The 14583-nt window shown below is 38.3% G+C and overlaps 1 protein-coding gene across 3 annotated transcripts in view; it reads right to left on the bottom strand.

The window, feature by feature from the left end:
* Positions 1 to 14583, bottom strand: part of cadm1a (cell adhesion molecule 1a) — a 378997-nt gene that overhangs the window by 92617 nt on the left and 271797 nt on the right. The gene's annotated exons all lie outside the window — the stretch shown is intronic.

Raw genomic sequence — 14583 nt, 5'->3', positions numbered from 1 at the left:
ACGATTAATAGGGCGGGAAAGCAGTACAAAACATTCTTCTACTTGCTGCTTTTTCTTGTAAATTACTGGGTACCTGCTTAGGACATTAATATCGATTCAAATTATACAGGGAAAATGTGGTCATAAGCTGTAACAACTGTAACAATAGCTTGCAAACACCGTAGATGTTAGAATGCTCTAGGACACCTTTATGAAAAAGGATTAAAGTCGATGGATTCAATAAGCATTGTTTTGGCTTTAAAAGTGTTTTTTAAAAAGGGTTTTAGTTGGGTTTTTTTTAACCCACAATATAACGAACAAAGCCATTTAATGAGTGCAGCAGGTGGTGGATGAAAACCTCTTAATGTGTGTCCATGGGAATAAATAGCACTGAATGATCAGGAAAACTGCTCAACAAGCCTGTGGGCTGAGAAAAATTGGTCACAGCCGTCATCGGTCATCAGCTGCCCCTTGCTGCACTTACTTGTTTCACAAACAATATCTCTGCCTGAAGAGTGAAAAATGGATTCTTTATAGCTCTGTGCTACTTTGATTTGAAAAACTACAGTAATAACATATCAGACTTTGCTTTGGGGGTGCATCCATTGTTGGGGTTGATGGTAAGCCTTGAGTGGCTTTGGTTTATTTTAAATGATCACCACAAAACCATCGCTTGGCAGCTTGCCAGTGGTGGCTGCTAGTTATGTTGCTCCCCAGCGAAACATTTTTACAGTGAGGCACACAAGTGCAAACACACTCACACACTCTAGGCTACATGGAGCCCTAGACAAACACAAACAGGCAGTAAAAAATAAAATCAACAATTTAGGAAATCAGCTAACTATATTTGAAATGTTTATGCTACTCATGCCTCACTAGCAGAGGGATAGGATTGTATGATTCATCAGGCAAAACTAGAAAAAGGTGCTGTGAGTTATGCAAGAGCACACACAGTAGGCGTGTATTAATACGACTGTTCTGCCCAGCAGCTCAAAGACACACTCAGCAGAGACCCACCTCAGAAATTATAACAGACACAAAAGCAACCAATCACAAAAGCTGAATCATTCTGAACAAACATTAACAAACCTATTTCAGTGGCTTTTGGCTAGCTTTGAATTGTGCAAACTCCTGCACACTGCCCCTAATGCCAACACCAGACTACAAGACATTTGTGTGTTTCCAGATGGTCAGGTGATCACGGTCTGTGACTTGTCCGAGGCATGTCCGACTACATGTTGAGCCAATCCAACAGACCAACTGCTTGTGGATTTTCATGACCTGTGTGACGATCAATAATCAGACAGGAGGGGCTAGAGGCAGCCTTCTAGGATTATGTAGGTCTGCAAGCCTGTTATAGATGTGGTCAAACTACTGCAGGCAAGACAAGAGTCTCTGAGAGACACAGCACACAGTATTAAAAGACAGATTTGTTCCTGTCAGATCAGACATTTTCCAGCCTGATATTGTGTAATCTGAGACCGGCAGTGAGAACCCAGTCCCGGTCTTTGATGCTCTCAGTAGATGAACAGCCAGCCAATTCAGTCTCTGCTGCCCAAAGCTCCTTTTGATTAGCTTTAATTTGGAAAAGGATCACATTGCACCAGCATCCCACCTTATAAATATGACAGCTATTATAAACAGATGGTTCAATACGAGGCTACAACTTACTAATGTGGTCGGAGGTTCTTGTAAATTACTTTTACAATCATTTAATTCATACTTCCTGTTTGTATGTTGCTGTTGCTCTGTTATCAAGATGCAGGGGGAGTGTGGACTGCTGGAATACACAAGATCATACAAAGAGGCTGCCGTTTCCAAGCTTTCAATTGAGGGTGAGAGAAAACTTATGGATAAAGTCTTTGTAATTTCCCCTTATACTTTCCTCCTACATAGCTACGAAAATAGCATCACAAATAACATCTTCTCAGAGAGGCTAAAAGGACCGACTCAGGGGTGGAGAGGGGGGTGAGAAGCGAAAGAAACTAAAAGAACGCAGGAAACATCAACTGCTAATTTGCATGCCTCAGTTGTCAAGCACCTCTAAATATCGCTGCCATTTAGGAGACAAGGAGGATGAGGTGGGAAGAGAGAAATTGCATCCTCTGATGCTGACAGATAAGGATAGACAGCTCAACAAACGAGATTCAAATCAGCATCCCTTGGTGGCCCGAACACAGCCCTAAATAAATGAACCTCGCTGTCTTTAATATTCAAGACTGAACCTCATTTTTCAAACATGTGCAGAGGTGGGCGGTAGGGTGGGCATCTGGTTATGATAATATGCTAACATACTACAAAATGCATTTCAAGGCATCTGCTGAAGGTTACAAGGCAGCAGCAGGGTGCTGCAAGGTGTCTGCTAAGTTGTGTTTTAGGCCAGTGGAGGTAGTAGAAAGGACTTCAAACGGTGGCTGCCCTGTCAACTCCTTAATTGTTCCTGTTGTGCTAAATAAACAACTCTGACACGCTGGAAGATGGTACGTGGAGGCGGGGGGCTTTACACTAATTAATGGCCAACAACAACCATGTGCCGTGGCCACCTAGGACACTGTCAGAGGGGCTACAGAAAAAGCACTTCTGACATCTTGGTGGGGAAAGGCTGTTTAAAGCTGCAAGATGAAGCTTTTCTTAGTAGTTTTGGCATGAACGTCTAGAGGGGGAGGTGTGTCAGAGGGCCAACTTAAGAGAACCAAAGAAAAAAACCAAAGCTTGTAAGTAGAACAGTTTATTATCGGACAACCTTTCATGCTGCTGTCTATTGAACATGACCTGTGGCTGCCTTCACAAACACTTTTTGCCTAAAAAGACCATACCTTTGCATGTTTTAGTCCATTTAATACTAATCACGTGCATTTTTTGAAAACTATGCTGCTATGTTTTAGACATTTGAATGTGTTAATTTTATTTTATAATATATCACAAAACTTGCTTAAATTATGAGAAACAAACACAAGGAAACAATGAGATCTAGATTGGTAACAAGACAGAGGGGATGAGCGTGGGACAGAAAAGCTTGTGCAGATGATGTTCGGGGTGTGATGAGAATGGAATGGCACAGAGATAATAAATATTTCACAACATCTACATAGCAAACTGTCCCAACCATGATCATATGAATATAACGTCAGAATATTTCCTTGTGATCACAGAATAAATATTTCATGAACTGCACACGTCGCCTCTGTCACCTTTGTAAAATATGTGTTGATGTTTTTTGATGGCTGATGTGCTTCTGCAATACCTTTCAATGGAATGGAAGCTGCTTATAAGCCTTTTCATGAGAGACAGCTCATCGATATGTGTGGCAAGTGTTGGAGCATCAAGTTTACCAAGTGAGGGGCAGGAGGACAGCACTAACAATACACTTCCTTCAAACAAAACACTCACGTTGAAGCTTTTAGTGAGATACATTTAGTTACCGCTGACAGTCCTGCACCTCGGTGTGACAACAGTAGACGATAAACTCTCATAACTGAAATAGACATTATGATAATGGCACATCAGAGATGGTGGGAGTAATATATAATTGCTAGTCTGAGCTGCACTTAATGCATTCCCTCCAAATGTTTAAATCTATCACTTCATTTGCCTTTTTCCATCACAAATGAGTGTGTGCATTCACACACAAATGCAAAGGCACCATCACCATCCATTTGTCCACTGGACAGATGAGGAGACCGACTCAGTCTAACAGCTGACTCTGAGCAAACTGTTGAGGAAAGTAGAATCTCCAACATACAGTATGTCAAAACCAACCAGTCGGAGGCACCCGTTAGAAGCTCAGTGTCTTATTCAGCAAAGCTTTGAAGTGCAAATATTTCCAATCTCGCAAGAAATATACTGCCTGGAAAGTGGAAATAGTCAAATAATCTTTATCAATCTAGACCAGGAAAGTATCTGCTGAAAGAATAAATAACTGCTTTATTGGCCTTAAATTCTCAGGTTACAGTCAGACACCACAGCAACTGCTAGAAAATACTGTTTGGTTCTAGGATAGCCTAATGACTGGAGAGGTATTGTTCACTGAACATTGGTTTATTTTTTGTCAGATTTGTCACATCACCTAGTAATGCAACTGTTTGCAGGGACTGTTGCAGACTGTTAAAATAAATGCTTTCCTGAATTCTGCAACATTTCTGAGGCGACTGCTTAACCTTACACATGCAAACACTATTTCCATAATATCCATGTGTCTTTACTCTTTGTTTGCTGGATGTGAGTGTCTGACAGTATAAACAGAGAGGTAGTTGTGTGCACGTCCCATCTTTAGGCAAGGAAAATAGATTCAACCAAGGATTTTGGCTCCCCAAAAATTTCTTCATTAGGCATGCATGATGTAGGGTTGAAACATTGCCTTTTTCAGTTGATACCAAAACTTTTCCTCCAGTCTGAGGAAAAAAGACTAACGCTGAATAATAAGGCTGGCTATTGAACCTCTATATGTCTTGGTACAGAACCAGTCGCACCAATGAAAGGTTTAGGTATCTGTACCGCAAGTCAGGTATTTTCAGGGGGCAGCATGGCTCAAGAGACAGAGCTGTAAGAGACCTTTTTCACAGCAGCCGTTTTGAAATAAAATAGTAGGTTAAACACAGGTGTTATCAATGATACTAATTAAGGTTCTGTTCCATTCAGATCAAACAGGGTGAAGGTGCTGCTGTTGTGGATGTTAGGTTACTAGAAAGGCTTTGTTACACTAAGTGCCCTTCAGCAAGACCCTGAACCCCTGACCGCTCCTGATGAGCAGGTTGGCACCTTGCATGGCTGCCTCTGAATGGGTGAATGCTGGCATGTGTTGAAAAGCACTATATAAATGCGGTCCATTTACCAGTCCATCTATATCTGTATCTGCAGTAGTATCAAACCATACCCAGCATTAGTGATGGATTATAATAATAATAAGTCTTTGTAAGTTAAATATTACAGCAAACTGAAATAAAATGAAACCAATGGCCATCTGGAAGGTAACAAATCAAAGTCAAAACATTATGCTATGCTTTGGAAAATTATCCAAATATATTGAAGTATACACAATGTGTAATAATCGGGTAAAACATACAGAAGTATCTTACTTTGGAAGGGGCTGGTGTTCCAATACTATCCAGTAATGCTTTGCATACATTGTATAATGGTATATTTTTATTCTTCTATTCTTCTTTAAATAATAGGCTAATCAAGAATACTGTGCAGTGTGATGCTGCAGGGTATTAAGGACATTGCAAACTATGACAAATACAAATAGATAAGGTTAAAATGGTCAGAGTGTATCCTTCCATACAGTGTCACGCACCTCTGACATTTCCAACTTTTGTCAGTGGCCAACATATTTGGCCCATGGCAGAGGAAGGGGGCCTGATTTCAGCCTTTGGCCATCCATGTCACAAAGCCAAAGCAGCCACCCCTAGATTAAAGTTGTCAGACAATGACACTCTCACACTGCATCGTACAAAGCTAGCCTGAGGCCCCAACCCACTGCAATGGATGGAGGGGAAAAAGCCATGTTTCATTGTCTGGGCTAACAGCTGCATGTTTCCATTTGATTCAATAAGAAATGTATGCATATTAAGTTAGGTCACACAGATGGCCATCATATCAGTGTAAAAGTTTCATCAGGAAATCAAACCCACTGTAATACTGACATCAGACATCTGATTCCGCCCACCAGACAAGCGTTTATTTGTAGATTTTATTTTGTACATCAAAGAACAGGATTGAAGGATAAAAAGGTTGCTGAAAATATGAAATATTAATCTGTGCATCAGTCTGTCAATGTATCTTTTTTTCCCATCCCAGCTCTCCCTGTGGTGTTATTAGTAGTAATAGCACTTGTGTTGCATTTTTCATCAGTTTTTACTGTTAGACATGCATGTATTCATACCCGCCTCAATCATGAAACATGATGCAACATACAGTAATCTTATACAGTATGGGATGTTTTCTTTAATTATGTACTTAACTTGTTTGTGCCATTCTGCTCTCTGCACTGCTTGTGATCACCACAAGCAATAAACAGATATTAATTTCCCTTTGACATTTCGAGCAACATGTGTATCTGAGTGCATGCTTTGTGAACAGCACACAATCATTTTCTCCTATTTTGTTGGTGTGGCTCCTGCTGATAAAATGACAAATCTATGTGCACTGGGCCGGAGCGTTTGTGTGTGTGTGTGTGTGTGTGTGTGTGTGTGAGAGCGACAGAAAGAAACAGAGACTGTGTTTGTGTTTTACCAATGTCTGATTGCAGTCAGTCCTGTCTGATTGCATGCTTTCACAGATGTGTGTGAGCACCTCTGATTGTATGCCACTGTGCTGACCACAAGGAGTTGATTTCTGGGTAATCTTTCTGAACAAAAAAAGCATTATTACCTACCATGGAATTCTTTACCATAATAATAGGTACAGGCTATACAATGTACTGTAATGATGCCATTGATATGTATAAGGAAGCATTACAGAAATCCTTCAAAGTGAGTTTGCCTTTTATACATATGAAGAGTGTAATGTGTTTTTGATGATTGTAAAGATTGTACTCACATCGATTAAAGAAACTCCAAGAGCGCAGGAAGCACAAGCAGTCAGACGAGCAGATTATTTTAGAAAACCTCAGTTTCGTCAAACTAATTTACGAGAGAAATCAAAAAACCTATTACTCAAACTATCCATTGCTAACAACTAACACAGTTTACAAACCAAATTCCTGGTTTAACTTTGACCAATCGTGCTTGCCATAGTTATGTGAAAACAGTTGTCTGTGCAATATAGAATTATTACTGATATTTCAGGTGCATTCACTTTCGGTTTTACCTCCATTTTAAGTGGTTTAGATAATCTGGCTAAACTGGTCATCTGGCCACTTGTGCTTCTTGCCCCAGCTCAAATTTGTTGTTACATTTATAAAGTAATTGTGACAGAATTTTGTTCCCTTGTAACAAATTGTTAACCGTGTGAGGCAGATGGATTTGCAAGATCACAAAATCATGTGAGAATCCATCTTGCCAGGCTTCAAGCTTAATCAGCATTAGCATCAATCAGTGTCCTATGAGGAAGTACTGGCAGCTACAACATGTGCACTGGGTGTGGTTTAATGCTAGGTCTGTATGACAACGAGTGGGAGAAGTGAATGCTTGCTCAAAAACAACAATGGTGTTTACAACCATACATGGTTTGTTGATCTGATTGGCTGAAGTTTTACCCATTATAGATTTTTCCGTTCACCTGCCAAGTATTTTTTGAAAGTGCCTGAAAACTGACGAAGTAAACACATCCTGTCGTGCTTTAGGTCAGTATTAACTTTTTATATTTGTAACCAAGAGCACAATTTTTCCATGACCTTTAGTACTTTTAGCTGCCTAAACAAAATGGTAATTATGTTTTAGATACTTTAAACATAAATATTTTGTAGATACATTCATCAAAAAATGGCATTGTCTATCTCATTATTTTGATAAAAACTGTAATCCAGACATAACATGTCAAATTAGTTGTATATTAATGTAACTTTTAGGTGACAGGGATGGGTACTGATGTAGCTGTGTTCCCATTTCAGCAGTTTCTCTTGTGCGGCCTGTTCATCATCTATCATAACCGATAGAAATTATGGCCTCACAATGTAATACATTAACATAATAATAAAATTATCCAATACCCAAGGTCGACTTGCTTGGTTTCACCAGAGCTTTCAACCACATCCATTATGAAAGTATGTGAACCTTGTGAAGAAGAAGAGTATTCTTGTAGCCCTAAAACTCTCACCAAGGACTCCAATCTTAGGAAGGATTTAGTAAATTTCTCAGAGCAACTGTCAGCAATAAATCATATTACTTTTACATTTCTATCAACACGATGTGAACAGGTGGTAAAAATGGATTCAGGAAGTCTTGTGATATTAGCAAGTCTGTGTTGATAGACACTTGCATCATTGGCAGTTCAGCTATTGTAGGCTGCCAATGATGCATGTGCTGTGGTAATTAATTCAATTTAGGCTGTGAATTAGCAGCTTAAATTTACTGAGAGAGACATGATAACACAGCTGTTATCAAGATCTTAAGGGCTGAAATATTGTGCGAACATATTTTTTTTTCTTTGTAGAATTTTTCTATTAGTGCCAACTCTAGCCACTATATGCTTTGTGAGAGTCACGTCATCATTAAGAATGGCTATAAATGTCACAAATACAATACATCCTCATGCCTATAGTAAATGACAGTCTTGGTCAATTGAAAAAACATATATGACCACTGGAGAGTACAAGCAACAGGCTTATTGGAAATTCATCGTCATGTGTTTAACGTTGTGAAATGCTCGCAGTTTGGATAGGTTTACGTACCAAAACTACTTGGTTAGGATTAGAAAAAGACAATGGTTTGAGTTAAAAAAAAGTACGTTAGTGTCCAGCGTGAAACAAAAAGTCGTAACGTACATTAAGTACCTTACATTAAGTTAAAATTTGTAGATTTTTGGTTTGTAGACTTTTGTCTTAATACTAGGTCACCTGACATCCTCCTTTGCTCTAATCATCATTACTACCACTAGAGGTTTGGCGCCTAACAATAAACATTAATATGGGTTGTAATAGGCTGGTTCCAAAAATGACCTATACATCTGTTTTCTAGTGAATCCTTCAATAGTTAACCACATGTGGAGTGTTTCACTATGGGATCTTCATGAAGACAAAATCAACAAGTTACCTGGAGAGAGTTGGTTATAGAGTTAAGCAACAAGACAAGTAAAAAAAGAATTAACCTTACAATGTGATCAGCTGCCCACAGGATATCAGATTTCTATGTTTCTTTGATTCTTCTTCTTCTGATGTATTTTTGTTTTTGGCCACGGTTTCTATCATGATAAGCTAGTTCTCAGAAAAGCAATTGCTGTGAGCTAGAAAGACAATGACATCGCCATCCAACAGGGCAAGAAACAAGCAGTCAGACAATATGCAGTCAGATGATCAGACAGGGTGAAAACAAATCCCCAGTTTAGCCAAATGTATTTAGAAGATAAACTGAAGGTGAAGTGAAATTATTACCCTAACTGTCTGTTGTAAACATCCATCACAGTTTCTGAGTTCTGGGTTCAACTGATCTATGCACATAGTTTGCAATGCAATGCAATGCAATGAGGGATTGTTGGCAACATTTTGGGTTTGCTCACTTTTGGGTTTACATGCAAATAAAGTGGTTTTACACTATGTGGCTAATCTGTTGGCTCATTTATAACCTGTCTAATTATTTGCCTGCTTGATTTTTGTGTCTCACCTGTGTTGTCAGATCTCAGAACTTACAATACTATTATAACAGACAGAACCAAGAAAGGAGTTTATACCTAAGAAAACAAGACGCATTTAATGTATTAAAATCATGCAAGATTACAAAAGGCAACGAACACCAGCACCAAAGTGAAACCTTAAGACTTTGCTTTTCCTAATCTGTTTGATGCATTTTGAGCCACATTTCAACCACAATCTGTGAGAACAGAACAACCCTTCAACCAAGCTGCTCGCTGTGAGAACGCCATGTTAGTGCAGCCGACTGACAGCTAGAGGCAGCTGGAAAAAAGGTCAAGATCCTTGTATGGCCTGACCACTTTAAACTGTGGAATCCCTCTTGGTGAGGATTTGAAGGACGCAATTCACTTAATCTATGTGTAGACAATGACTGTTCAGATGGAAGCTCTAAGATATAATACAGAATTTGTGGGAGATGATCCCATTGGTCAGTTTAGTGATCAGATTCCACAAAAAGTCTCTAAATTGAGACTCTGTTATCCTCTTGTTACCATATACAGCAGAAACATAGCATGCTAGCACTGTATAAAGGTGACCTAGTGGGTCAACGGTTATTATTCAAAATGAGATTAGATAATTTTTCCAAGATATGTTCATGTTGCTTTAAAAATGAAAAAGATCCAGTCAGAGTCTAAAGAATAGACACAGCAGTATATAGCGCCTGTGTGTGTGCAGGAGGTGCACATAATAATTCACAGCTGAAGAAATCAACACAGCATTTTATCTGTTTTCCATCACAGGCCTGTACTTTTTACAGCTTTTACCTGTTAAAGATTTATACTTCTTGTTGAGTAACTACAGAGGTGCTCACAAATTTGTATTCTTCTATTATTGATGTTTTGTGTAGCTTTTAATGTGTTTATGAGTTTTACTGAGCAGTGAATGGTTTTATAGAGCCCTGGTGGGTGGCACATTACAATGCATCATAGGATGACTGTTTAGCATTTTGTCATTAACTGAAAATAAACAGCTGCAGTTTTTCAAATTCATAATCCTGAGTGGAGTAAATGAATTCTAACACCAATGGGGCCATTAAAGAGGTGATTGAATATTTTCACATTGGCATGGCCTTGCAAGATTTAAAGGGTTTGTTGTATATTGTTACATTCTTTTTTTGAATACATTTTCAGTGCCCAGTTTTTTTCTCAGTTACACCCAATACACCGTTATATCATAAAAACATTTTGCTCCGATTGGATTCAATAACCAAAACTACAGTTGAAATATGGAACAAGGGTTGAAAGACATAAATTGGAGGAAGAGACGAAGATTTTGAGTTGGTTCACATCTGATTTGAGGTTTGTACCTGGTAAGAATGATAAAGGGTTTAGGCAATGGATGAAAAAAGGCATTACAGCGATATGTACCATGGTCGAGCAGGGGAAGCTGCAGAGTTTTGAAAAGTTAAGGAATATTTGGACTAGATGAATATGAACAATATCGATAATGACAGATAAGGGATTATTATGAGAAGGAGATAAAAACTGACACTGACAATGAAGTTATTGATGTGTTTTTGAAAGCCTATGAAGAAAAAAAAAGTAAAGTAGTCTCAACCCTATACAGAGGTTTGTTGTCATGCAGGAAGACTTCCTCTCTTTATACCAAAGAAAAATGGGAAAAAGAGTTGAAGGAGTAAATAACTGAGGAGGAATGGTTAAATATTTGTAAAACGCAGTGCACGGCCACTAGCTCCAGGATTTGGAGAGAATTCAATTGGAAAAATATGGTCAGATTTTTTATAACTCCAAACATTAGGAAGGAAACTGTGTGTAACCAGCAACCATGCTGGAGACTATGTGGACACATGGATGTAGCCCATATGCATTTCCAAAAGATAATAGGATATTGGGATAAAATATGGCGGGGTTTAAGATAAATAGTAGGATACGAGATACCCATGTCTTGTAACATACTTTATTTGGGAAATCTGACACAAGATATAATACAAAAAGAGAATGAGTATCTTGTTAAAATTCTGCTTTATATGTTATATGTTTGTCTTATACATACATTTTTATAATTAATCATTTATATCTTTATGATTATGAGCACATCTTTTTTTTCAAAATCTTTTTTTTTAGTGGCAGCAGTATGCTTCTGTAACTCTCTGATAGAAAGGAATTGAGATTTATTGACCCTTCTTTTGCCCCTTAATTGCCCCTTTTGGAACCACTGTCAACTTTTTCAGTCTCGTTTATGTTAAAAAGAATGCCGAATTTTGAAGATGAAGGACAAAAGCGACATTTATATAGCCACATCGTAATTGACTAATGTTAGCAAAATGTTACCCTATTAGCTAGGTAATCTACATGAATCCTTGCTAATCAGCAAGCATTTTGCTAACATTAGCTATCATATCAATCTAGCTAGCAAACAATTAATGTAGATTAGCTAGCTAGGTCAGCTTTCGACCGACGCTTGCTCAACTGTTATGAGCACATAGCACAAAGGGGTGGGGCTTAGAAAGGGTCAATTCAGACAACAAACGACTTCTTGCCTGATTTTATACATGTCAAGTACCTTTACAGAATCTTTGTTTTACATAAGCTACATTAATATCAACCGATAGATGGCTTACTCTTACTTACTAAAATCTGCCAGTGTTTATTGCTGTTAAGTCGTAAAGAAGATTCTTTTTCAGTGCCAATATCCTCCTTCCCAGTCTGACTTTGCATTATTCAACCACGTAATCCATAATAGACCAAAGCTAAAGCTGGTGATAGCAGAAACCCTCTTTGGGATTCATTCAAATGTAAGATAATGTATCTGACTGAATTCCTATTAAATTGTCTTTAAAGTGTCAAAGAAACACACAGGGCCTAGAGATCTGGATGGGTCACAGTTATAGCAGTTACATATAAAACTCTTACATTATATTCACTCTGTCACAAATAATGAAAGACTTAATATCCTTAAAAAAAAAAGAGGCACAATTTCGCACAGTTTCTGAGCACAAACTACAAAACACAAAGACCACAGTACTGGTCGTATTGAAATTTTGACCAAATGATGGCTCTACATAAATAGTCAGGGGAAGTTATTACAAATCATATTATGGGAAAATGAATGTTTCATGGCAGTTCATCTAATAGTTGTTGACTGACTGACATTGGCGTGGAATGACACCCAAAGTCCTGCCATTAGTGTAGACTGAAATAAATAACATCACATTTGAACATAATTTAAGCAATGTTACTAAATAGTTCCCACAGCTATACTGCAATAACTCCGCCCCACAGCACACACACTCTGTACCTCTGATGCTCGATGGAACAGTGCATTTGTGACACATTATGTAAGAACGGTGTGTGAAGAGCTTTGTAGGGTGTTACATGCTTGCAGTGAGCATGTAAGTAGCTTTTGTGCTACCACTGCTGCTGTATGCTGCACAAAACGCCTTTATCTCATTGCCGAGCTTAATGAGTGCAAAGCAAATTTCAACAATGCCAGTAAATAAATAGACATCTTAGAGCAGGATTTTACAGCTTGACGTGTGCTGCTATATTGTGGGTTGTATACAATAATATAAAAATTCAAAATAAAAGAGACAGCCTATTTATGTTCCATTCATTTGCATTCTGTTGTATCCTATGTCCAACCACTCTGTGCTAAATGTTTGTTTTGTGTTTGCTCTAGTCAATTTTGTCCACCAGAATTTGAAGAAAAGCAAGTTAGATACAAAAATCTATTGCAAGCATCCCAGCTTCATGGAAATGATCTCATTAGATAAGGAAAGCTGTATCCTGCAGTCGAAATATGTACGTCAGTTTAGTCCTGTGTTACTATAATGTAAATGAGAATCCTTGGGAAAATTAGGCAATTATGGAGTAATTATTGATGAATATGCAACAGCTGTTACAAAACTGGTATTAGAGTGTTGCTGCAAACATGTAACTAAATGGATGTTTGGAGGAATTCCACACAGATTCCATACGGTACAATGAAAGTTAGTGCCTCCATAGCGTTCCCTAGAGGCTGCAATCTACAGCTCAGCAAATTAGTGGTATGGAAAAGTGACGTTTGTCCTGAAGGTGACACACAAGGAAAATCCTATAAGGAATGTTAAAATAAAAAGGGTTTAGCTAGTGATCACACTGGAATGCTATTTCATTTATTCATTGAGCCACAGGTAGATCATTTCTGTATGGGAGGGGTGTTGTTTTGTTCAGTTTATTCGGCCACAGTCATTTTCAGTCAACATATAAGCTTCAATAGCAGCTGACTTTTTTACTGCAATAAGAAACACTTGTTATCTCTATATATTGACCTGTGAAGCTGCGTAAATCTCATCCCTGCTTTTATTGCAAATTTTCTCATGATTCTTTTCCTAGATGTGGCTATTTTTCTGGATTTGGCACAATAAGATGTCCCAGTTCTTAATTTTGCCTATAGACCTCTGATTGGTGGATTGTTTACCATCGATGAGAAAAACACCAGACTCTCTTGAACTGCAGAGCAAATTCAAAATATGGATGGTGATTCTGGAACCAGGTTAAGCTTCAGCACCTTGGGAACATGACATAACAAAATGCAAATTAGATTTTGAAAGCAGAAATGTTATCCTTATAGTGGCACTAGATAAAAGGTCAGGAGTTCCCAAATACAGTGAGATTCATCCACTGGGATCGATGAATATTCACAGTAGTTTTCAAGATACCTTGTAATGGACAAGGTTGTGTCAATCAAGGCAACATTTTGGCCTGATGGTATGACAAGACAAAAGGTCAGAGTCCCCAAAACCAGAGGAACAAATAATACCCTAAAGGTTCATATCAAGAATTATAAGGCTGGTATAGGTGATAATGATAGGTGTCCTCTTTCGCTGCTAAAATAAACTGATGTTATTTAGTGTTACATTTTCCATAAAATCTAAGCTGATGCTGCGTCAGCTGCAGTTTCAGATTCATTTACATGCTCTATGGCTCACCAAAAGACACTTAACATCAAGAGTGCATGCTGTTTGAAATAGAGAGGGCACAACCACAGTTCAGAAAAGCTTTGAAAGGAAGTCTCATGATACAGTAGGATAATGTCATGGTCATCACTTGTGACACTCCACCTTAAGTACAACTGCATATTTGTAATCAAATGTAACATATTTGTATTGTTATATTTCCATTGGCAGTATCACTCAGGAGAATATATCAGTCAGCAATCGTCTGAAAAATTGCTGTGCCATTTACCATCTTCTAGTAAAACATGGAGTTTAAATGTTCAGAGCTTAGGACGTATCTCCTCATAGCCAAAAGGTGTTATTGCGAATACTTGAGTAAACAGTTGCCTATTTCCATCCAGCAGACACAGGGCAACATTAG

This window comes from Morone saxatilis, unplaced genomic scaffold (assembly GCF_004916995.1).
Source record: "Morone saxatilis isolate NCDOM2014 unplaced genomic scaffold, NCSU_SB_2.0 Contig20, whole genome shotgun sequence".
Classification (NCBI taxonomy): domain Eukaryota; kingdom Metazoa; phylum Chordata; class Actinopteri; family Moronidae; genus Morone; species Morone saxatilis.
This window is presented reverse-complemented; position numbering and strand designations above follow the sequence as displayed.